The sequence below is a fragment of the Bombus bifarius genome, unplaced genomic scaffold, assembly GCF_011952205.1.
Source record: "Bombus bifarius isolate JDL3187 unplaced genomic scaffold, Bbif_JDL3187 scf7180000009257_frag, whole genome shotgun sequence".
Classification (NCBI taxonomy): Eukaryota; Metazoa; Arthropoda; class Insecta; order Hymenoptera; family Apidae; genus Bombus; species Bombus bifarius.
The window spans coordinates 16065-25869 of NW_022884997.1; the positions used below are offsets into that span (position 1 = coordinate 16065).

General features: G+C 32.4%; 1 pseudogene; it reads right to left on the bottom strand.

Annotated features, from left to right (window-relative positions):
• Window positions 1-5124: 5124 nt before the first annotated feature.
• Window positions 5125-6110, bottom strand: LOC117214902 (annotated as a pseudogene).
• Window positions 6111-9805: the final 3695 nt, after the last annotated feature.

Genomic DNA, 9805 nt, shown 5'->3' on the forward strand with positions numbered 1-9805 from the left:
TTACAGCTTTTAATGGTGTTTTGTTTTTATCTCTTGAATATGAGGTGGAATGGTGTAATAGGTACTGAAGTACACTAGGTGATATTTAACCAATAATGTTTATTAAACAGATAACAACAACTGACAATTTGCAAATAACATCGGCTGATTCTTAACGATTATTATACTTACTTGATTAGGAAAACAAATAATTGAATATCCATATACAAATTTAAATATATTATTTACATCATTATATTTTATATATTTAATTTTATCATTTTTTATAAATAATATTTGAGATATATTATTAAAAAAAAATAATTAGTTAATGAACTTGAATAAGTATATGACTTGAAATCATATTATAGAAATAAAATTTTCCATTAACTTTAAATAAACAATTATCTAATTATAAATTAAAATTTAATTATATAATTAAATTATTATAATTATTAAACATAAATAATTTATTTAAATTCTAAATGTAATGCACTAATTTGCTAATATAATCAAAATTATTAATTAAAGTTAATAATATAATTTAATTAAAAATTATAGTCCTTTCGTACAAATAATTTATTTATTTTTATAGATAGAAACCAATCTGACTCACGTCGATTTGAACTCAAATCATGTAAGATTTTAAAAGTCGAACAGACTTAATTATTAAACTTCTGCATTTAAAATTTATCTTAATTCAACATCGAGGTCGCAATCATCTTTATTAATATGATCTTTAAAAAGATATTACGCTGTTATCCCTAAGGTAATTTATTCTTTTAATTTATAATACAAGATCATTAATTATTCTTTAATTGAAGTTTATATTTAAAATAAAGTTTTATAAATTTACTAATCCTCCCAATTAAATATTTATATTTAAAAAATTTAAAATCTAATATATGTAAATATAAAATTCTATAGGGTCTTATCGTCCCATAAATATATTTTAGCATTTTTACTAAAAATTTAAATTAATTATATATATATATGAGACAGTATATATCTCATTAATTCTTTCATTCTAGTTTTTAATTAAAAAACAATTGATTATGCTACCTTTGTACAGTCAATTATACTGCAGCCATTAAATAATTAAATCACTGGGCAGATAGACTTAAAATTAAAATCAATAAGCCATGTTTTTGATAAACAGGTGAATATATTTAATTTGCCTAATTCCTTTTATATATATATATATATATATATATATATATGTTTCAAAATTTATTAAAAAATAAAAATTTTAAACATAAAATATTACTAATATAATCATTATACTTAATTTAAATAAATTATAAATTATTTTTTTTTAATAAATATATATTATTCAATTTTATATAAATTTCTTAAATTTTTAAAATAAAATTATTAAATTATTAAGTATTTATTAATAAAAATTATTACTAAATCAATATAATTATAATATAAATTTTTAAATAATAATAATAATAATTTAATTATATATTTAAATTTATAGATTATCCCATAAATTTTTTATATAAAAATAAAAAAAATTATAAAATAAATTTTTTATATTTTTTATATATAAATTAAATTCATTTAAAAAAAACTAGATATAAAAATAATCGATTAATATTTAATTTCTAAATATATATTATAATTTTTTATTCAACAAAAACATAATTAAATATTTAACTCTTTTTCTTTCGAGAATAATAAAATTATTAAATTATATTAATTAACCCTGATACAAAAGGTACAAAATTTATTTTACTTATTTAATTCTTTAAAATTTCATTCACATTACTAAATCTATAAATCATTATATTATTTCATTAATTATTACTTTAACAATTATTTATTATACAACTTTACAAAAATATAATTTAATAAATTTTAAACTAAAATATTAAATTTATTATTTAAAAAAAAAATTCAATTTAAATAATTTTCATTAAAAATGAAATATTATAAAAACTAATCTTTTATCTAAAAACATTTTCCAATATTTTTACTATGTTACGACTTATTCCACAAATGAAATTGACGGGCAATTTGTACACTTTTCAAAACTATTTTCAAATTAATTAATTTATTAATTTTACTTTTGAATCCTCTTTCAAATTAATATTAAAATATAATTATTAAAAAATTAAATTTATTATAACTCATAAATTCTTAAATATACTACATTTTGATTTGAATTAAAATTTTGTATTAAACTTTTATTAAAATTAATTTTATATAATAATATACAACAATACATAAACATCTACTTAAGTTTATCTTATCGTGGATTATCAAATTAAACTACAAGTGGCAGATAGCGCGGAGACAATGTATCTATGTGCTGAATCAAAAGTAAAACTTTTTTATTTCTAACTTTTCCAAAATCAAACTTTTACTAATATATTTGTGATGTTAGATTTACTTATTGATATGTATTTAATTATCATTTACTCAGTAAGCAAATGTGCTCCAAATTATATCGTGCTTGGTCTTATCTGAATGAGAAAAGTGTGACAAATATGTTGGTAAATGATTTCATTTACTACAATGAATCAAAAATAAAAAGAATTTGATTTATGAGTTGAGGGTCTCAGCTTGTGGGAAGTTTTTAATGTTTGCGTAATGTACGCCTAGTATAGGTGCTCACATAAACGTTGCACTTCATACTACCATTTATTGACTTACAATGTAACCATTCCTTAGACTATGAACTTACAAACTAGTATAGGGAGGCCCGATATTGTATTATGGATCGCTGACATTTTAGGAGGGGGAAGAAAGAGAATAAACGTATGAGATATATAATTACGTATATATGATTACACAATTGCAGGGAACATTTTCTTAATTTAACTGTGTTTGTATAACGTCAATTCACATCAGAGACCAGGCCACACACCGCGGGCAGGATGGCGCCCAGATGTCTGCACATCCTTGGCGCGTGCCCTCAGTAGTCCTAAGTACCCACCAGGGGTCTTGGAATTTTCATAGTTAAGGTCCTTCAGGCCAAGCGAGTATCTCTTGTCTTAGATTTCCTTTTACGTTTATTGTTTACTACGGGTTAACAGGGAAAGTAGGTTTTCCTCGCGTCTGCTATGTTGCGTTAGCAACTTTCTCACGAGGGCGGCTAAAACCCTTCCTGGTCCACCAACCGTCTTATTATCCAATCGGAGAAAGATGTCTACTACCCTCACTTCCTTAACAAAAATTATCATCAACAAGTCCGATAGTCCCGTGTCCTTAGACACACCATCCCTAGCTTTCCCCAGACACAGTATCGTCAGTAAAACTTCACTTATTCCGTATCCTTAGAATAGTCAACATATCTTTACCGGTCTCTATCCTTATAACAGTCGCGTACTTAACGTATCAGTGTAACTAGGTTTTACATAAGGTGATTGGAGTGAATTGTGATTTGTGTGTGTTAATTCAGTGTGTATTTCATTGTGATTGCTGAATTCATAATAAAGATTAATGAAAACAAAATTAATAGTTGTGTTACGACTCAGCTATTTTATTTTATCGTCTAACCCTCAAGTTTACGTGACATTTGCATTGTTCTTTTGTGATCTTTGCTTACAATCTTTGGTTCATTTACTAACTAAACATACGGTTTTCTTATTGCTATAATTTAATTTTCTACGGTGGTTAGCCACCAATATTTATCTTTATTGTCTTTGAGTGTCTCACTTAAATCTACGGTTGACAATTTATACATAAGTCTTATATTGCTATCCTTATGGTCTATGTCGCTATCGTACAGTATTTTTTATTATTACGTTTCTGCTGTAGTGATAGAATAATGCTAAGTTATTATTGTTTTGGATTAATTTCACGCTATCTAAACAGGTGAAGGATTCCGGGGGGAAATAACCTGTTTTTTGAACGTGTTTATGGTATAACGGGTTTGACTATAGATTGTGGGCGACGATGAAGTTTATGATTATTTTGTGTATCTTTGACCAGTGGTCTGACTAATTTAAGAATGAAGAATCGATATGGATTAATTTGGGCTCTTCGTATAGCTTGTGATTTGCTATATTTGCTAAATTTCAATTCTGGCAATCTATATATTCCTAAACATGCTGTGATGTATTTTCTTTCAATGATTCTTAATTTTTCCGTGGCGTTGACACTTACATTGAAACAGATTTAACGACCATACATTAGAATGGTTGGTCTAATTAGTGTTTTGTAGCAGTGAAGTTTTATTGATCTGTGCGAATCTTTCGAGTAAGGTAGTCTTATGAGGTATAAGAAGAATTTATCTGCTTTCTATAACTGTGTCTTTATGTTGTCGTTGTGATTTAACCCGAAGTTTAGATGGACTCCGAAGCATCTAACTTTGTTTGCATCGGAAAATTTTCCGTTGATATTTTCTGTTGTATGGAAGAATATTTTCGAATTTATTCTCACGTCGTACTTTGCTTTTGAAGTTTTTGAAATATATGGACTGAACGAGATTGTTTCACATTTATGGGTGTAGATTTTTAGCTTCCGTGTTGGAAAGTAATTTTCTTCTTTCTTGACTAGGTCTTGCAGCTGGATTTTTATTTGTGACGGCTTATTGTTTCTGATGTAATTAACATATCATTTACGAATGCTATTGCTGATTTATTATTTTGATTGCCGCTCTTGTTCATGCCATACATTTATAATAGGACACTAAACATGGATATTGAACAGGATAGGCCGGTTTACCGTGTCTTACTGTAGATCTCGATGCGTTTGGTCCTTTTGCTTGATCCCTCTGAGAGGTAGAAGTATCTATCATTTCCGTTTTAATTTTTCTTTATTAAACGTTCTTATTTGTTTCTACAAATACTTACATTTTTGTATCATTTGCTAACTACTATAGCATGGGGATTTCTGTGCTATTACCCATAATAAAAAAAAAACAAAATAAAATAAGGAAGGTTTTTAATGTTTTAATTAGAATGTATGAGTGTGTGATTTGTTAATAATTGAGGATGAGTAAGGATAACTATTATTATTATTATTACTATTATTATTACTTACTCCGTGTCTTTCGGCTTTGGACGAGCTTTCGGTTTTACATCTCGTTTACCTATTACGTTTTTTACATTCTATCAGTCTTATGGCGTTATCACCTTATTGCCTCCTCTCGTATATCTATCTAAACACTTTTCCTTGTCTACCTCTTTTATCTTATATATCTACCTCCCCTGTTATCAACTCCATTTTATTGCACTCCATTGTATGTTCTGTCTCTAAAACTATGGCAACTTTTGGGCTCTTGCCTCCTTGCTGTGCTTCCTTATTGTCGTTCTTTTCTTTATTGTCTCCCCGTCTTGTATTGCCCTTCTCCTCTCCATTGTTGTTTTCAATTCTATTAGTCCTTTTCCAATCTCGTTTAGTATTTTTTCTGTGCCCTTTGGTTCTCCTGTTATTTCGCATTCTTCTATTACGTGTCACAGGTCTTCTTTCTTTTTACATAGCTTGTATCTTTTTTCTCCCTCTTCTTTCCAGTATTCCCTTGCTTTGCTCTCGTTTCCACATCTGAATCTTGCTAATATTTTCCTGTCCTTCCACTTCATCCTCCCTTCTAAGTATTTTAGTAACTCTTCTTTGGCGATTTTTCTATAATGTTTGTTATATTATTTTGATTCTCTTATCCTTTCCCGCCTCTCTTCTGCTTCTCTCTTTCTCCTTTCTTCTATAATTTAGTCTATTGTCATCTTTTCTTGCTCTTCTCTTGTTTCCATCTGTGTCCCTCCATTTCTCATCCTTTCTAGTCCCTTCTTTCTCTTTCTCGCTCTTTTCCGTTATTGGCCATTTCCCCAGTTTCTCTCTTTCCTTTATGCACTTCTTTACTAGTTCCTTTTTTGACTCTATGGCTTTTCCTTCATACCTTGCTGCTCTTCCTAATACTTTTTCTTTGATTTCTGTTAGCTTACATTCTTCTATCAATATATAATTCGGTGTTGTCACATCTAAACCTAAGCTTCATTTCACATATCTTCTTTGTATTCTATCCAGCCTTTCTTCCATGTTCCAGCCCCATACCTCTGCTCCAAACAGCGCCACGTTCTCTACCAGCGTTCCAAACATCTTTATTCTCCTCTTGTTGTCCTGTTTGGAAATTCTTTCTTCCACGCTCCATGTTTTCTTCATTGCTATTGTTGCTCTCTTTTCCCTGTCTTCTATGTGTTTCTCATCACTGCCGTTTTTCAGTAATATGTACCCTAGGTATCTTATTTCGTCCACTTCTTCTAATTCTCCCCATTTCCATTTTCTTTGTCTCCTCTTGTTCTTTCGTTTTTTTCGAAAACTACACTCTTGACCTTTTCCGTGCTCAGTTCCAATTCGGTTCCCTTTAAAAATATTTCGTATCTCTTTAGCATTTCTATCAGCCATCAGCACAATATCGTCTGCATATGTCAATGACCATACCTTTCTTTCTCCTACCACTAGGCCCCCCCCGACTTGTCCTTTCCTTAATTCTTCTTCCAGCCCCGCCACGTAGATGCTAAATAACGTAGGGCTCGACGGGCATCCTTGTCTGACTCCCCTCACTGTCCAAAATTCTTTTGTGTTGTTATTCTTGATTCTCACCACATTCTTTGTTTCTGCGTATATCTCTTTAATCCTTCAGGTTAATTTTTCGTTAATCCTCATTTTTCTCATTTTCTCCTCCAATTTCTTTCTGTTTAGCCTATCGAACGCCGCTTTTAAGTCCGCAAAGCAGGCATGTAGTTTTTCTTTTTCTCTACTCAACTGTTTGTCTATGATATGGTTTATCACAAATATCGCGTCTTTCTTTTCTGAATCCGAATTGGCTCTCTTTCAGTTTGTTTTCAATCTCTGCCTTCAGTCGTTCGTGCAGTATTCCTGCACAGATCTTGTATGCTATATCCATTAATGTTACTCTTCTGTCACTCTTCGCTGCTCTCTTGTCCCCCTTTTTATATATCGGACATATTACTCCTTTTTTCCAATCTTCTGGTATCCTCACCCCATTCCATATTTTCCTTAACAGAGCCCATAACGCTTCACCCACTTCCTTCGCTGCATACTTCCAAACTTCATTTTCTAAGCCGTCTTCCCCCATTGCTTTCTTCTCCTTCAAGTTTCTTAATTTGTATATCACCTCTTCCTTCTCTATATATTATCTTCTCTCTCCTCCATTATTTTCTCTTCTGCTCGATGCTCCTCTTTTTTCCTGCCCTCTTTGTGCTCCGTTCCTTCTAAAATTTCCATAAAATGATTTTTCCACTCTTCCTCGCTTATTTCATATAATCTTCATCTATATTCTCTCTTCTTCTTCTGTATTTATTTATGTATTTCCACGCTTCTTGTTCTGTTTTGATCTTCTTGATTTTCACCATTTCTTCTTCTTCGTATCTTTCCTTTCTTTGTTTGCACCTCTATTTGAATGCCTTTTTTCCTCCATAAGAGCTTCTCTACTGTATTTTCCTTTCATAAACTTTGTCACCTTCCTTCTCATCTCTCTTTTACTCTCTTTTCCTCTCTTTCTATTCCTTATCTTTACTTTCTTCTTTTGCATTGCTTCGTTTATCTTCTTGTTGATTTCTGTCCACATTTCCGCTACTGTTCTTCCGTTGCAGGTCCAGTCTTTACATTCGTCCAAGTATTTTTCCACACTTTTGTTTGTCCATTCCCTCTTCTCCTTCTCTTCTTCTTCCTTTTCCTCATTTTTTTTGTAATTCCGCGCCCCCCCCCCCCTATTTCTATTTCTAACGGCATGTGGCCTGACTCTGTTCTTTTTCCTATTTTCATGTAAATTATTTCTTCTGTCGCCTCCTGATTGCCAATCACATAGTCTATTACTGAGTTTCCTCTCTCGCCAATATAGGTCCGCTCCTCTCCTTTATCGCTGCCATTGATTATCTTTAGCAGTGTTCTTCCTTCCACGTTTATTGTCTTGTCTTTTGATCGTCTGTTTTTTTCTTTCCCTACGTCCTCGTTTATCGACCCTCCCTCTTCTCCCGTTCTTGCGTTCCAGTCTCCGCCGATGATCACCACTTCCTCTTCTCTTCCGTCTACTCTTTCCTCTATTTTTTTCCATGTCCCTTATGTATCTTGATTATAAACCATCATTATCCTATACGTCTTGTAATTGTATATTATTTTTCTTCCAACTATATTATCACTAATTCCTTTATATCCTATTTCTCTTAGGTTTTTATTTATACCCGTTGTTATTCTTCCCTTTGCTCTTCCTTTTTTCCTTACTGTCATTGCTGCCCTGCATTTCCAGTCGAATTCTTTGGGTAGTCTATATTTTAACTTTTCTCTTTTGTCCTTACTTATTAGCCCTGCTACATTTCAGAAGCACGTTTTCATCCCCATTGTAGTCCCCCCTCCTGTTCCTCTTTTTTCATTTTCCTTCCCCTCTCTTTCTTTCTTCCTCCAGCCTCTCTTCGTTTTCGTTCCACCTGTACCATTTGTTTTCTATTGTTAGTTTCTTGTATCCTGTCCTTACATATTCGCCTTGTTCCATTCTTTCTCTGGCTACCCTTCTTATGTGTTGCTTCCCATCCCTTTCTTTTTTTGTCAGATCATCGTCCATGTATACACCCTTTTCCCATTTGCTTTTCTCCTTCATTATCCTTATTTTTTCCTCCATTGATTTCATCGTTGCCACTATTATTGTGTTCTTGCCCCCCCACCCCACCTTTATCATATGTGCTTTTTCTACTTCTGCCCCTATCCTCATTTTTTCGTTTATGAACTCCTTTACTGTCTCTTCATTGCTTCCTTCGTTCCAGTCCACTCCCTTGATTACTATGTTTCTTCTTCTTTCCTCTCTCTCTCTGCCCTGTCCTGATCCTCTCCAATTCTTCTGATTCTACCCAATAATTCTTTCTTTTCCCATTCCCACTCTCCTTTCTCTCTGTCTGTCTCTCTTTCCCTTCTTTCCCTTCTTTCCCTTTCCTCTTTCATTTCTCTCTTCAGCTCCTCCACTTGCTTTTCCAATATATATATATTTTATTTCCTCGATCATTGCCTCCAATCCTCTTTCCATTTTCTCTATTTTTTCCACCACTGCCTCCATTACTTTCTCTCTGGCTGGTGTCTCTTTTTCTGTCGAACTGTATTTGTCCAGTGTATTTTTGAAGACTGCTGGTACTGGTAAGTACTCCTTGGTCTTCCCCTGTTTGTCGCCATCTGCCGTTTCCCTACCTTACTTTGTTTTGCCGCGCTTCTAGCCTCCTAACCTCTTCTTTTCTAGTTTTTCTTATTTGTAGCTTTCTCTCGTTCTTGTCTCCTTTTTCGCTTTTCTTTTGCCTTCTCCTTGTATGCTCACTCTTTATTTTCCCTTTTTCATGCCTCTTTATGCTTCCTGTTCCTTTTTCCCTTCACACTTCACTTTTTCCACAGAGATCTCCGTCCGTGTGTTACCCTCGGCCCGAACCGAACCGAAAGCCCAAGTAAGGATTACTATTTTTGGCAAGCGAGTTTATGTAATTGTCCATTTTGTCGTGATATGCTTTAGAGAATTTTGTGTGCACTTAGTATCGATGTTAGTATAGTTGATATATACATATACATATATATATATATGTGTGTGTGTGTGTGTGTGTGTGTGTGTGTGTGTGTGTGCGCGTGTGTGTGTGCGTGCGTGCGTGTGTGTGTGTGTGTGTGTGTGTGTGTGTGTGTGTGTGTGTGTGTGTGTGTGTGTGTGTGTGTGTGTGTGTGTGTGTGTGTGTGTATATGTGTATATTAGTTAGTTAGAGGAGGTAGAACAAGAATTTTCGCGTTGATGGATTGGATAAGAATGTGAATTTTCGTTGTTTGATATAAATTTATTCCTACGTTTGCCTTCTTCTTCTCTTTTAATTTCGCTATAGTAGCTTGTCGTTAG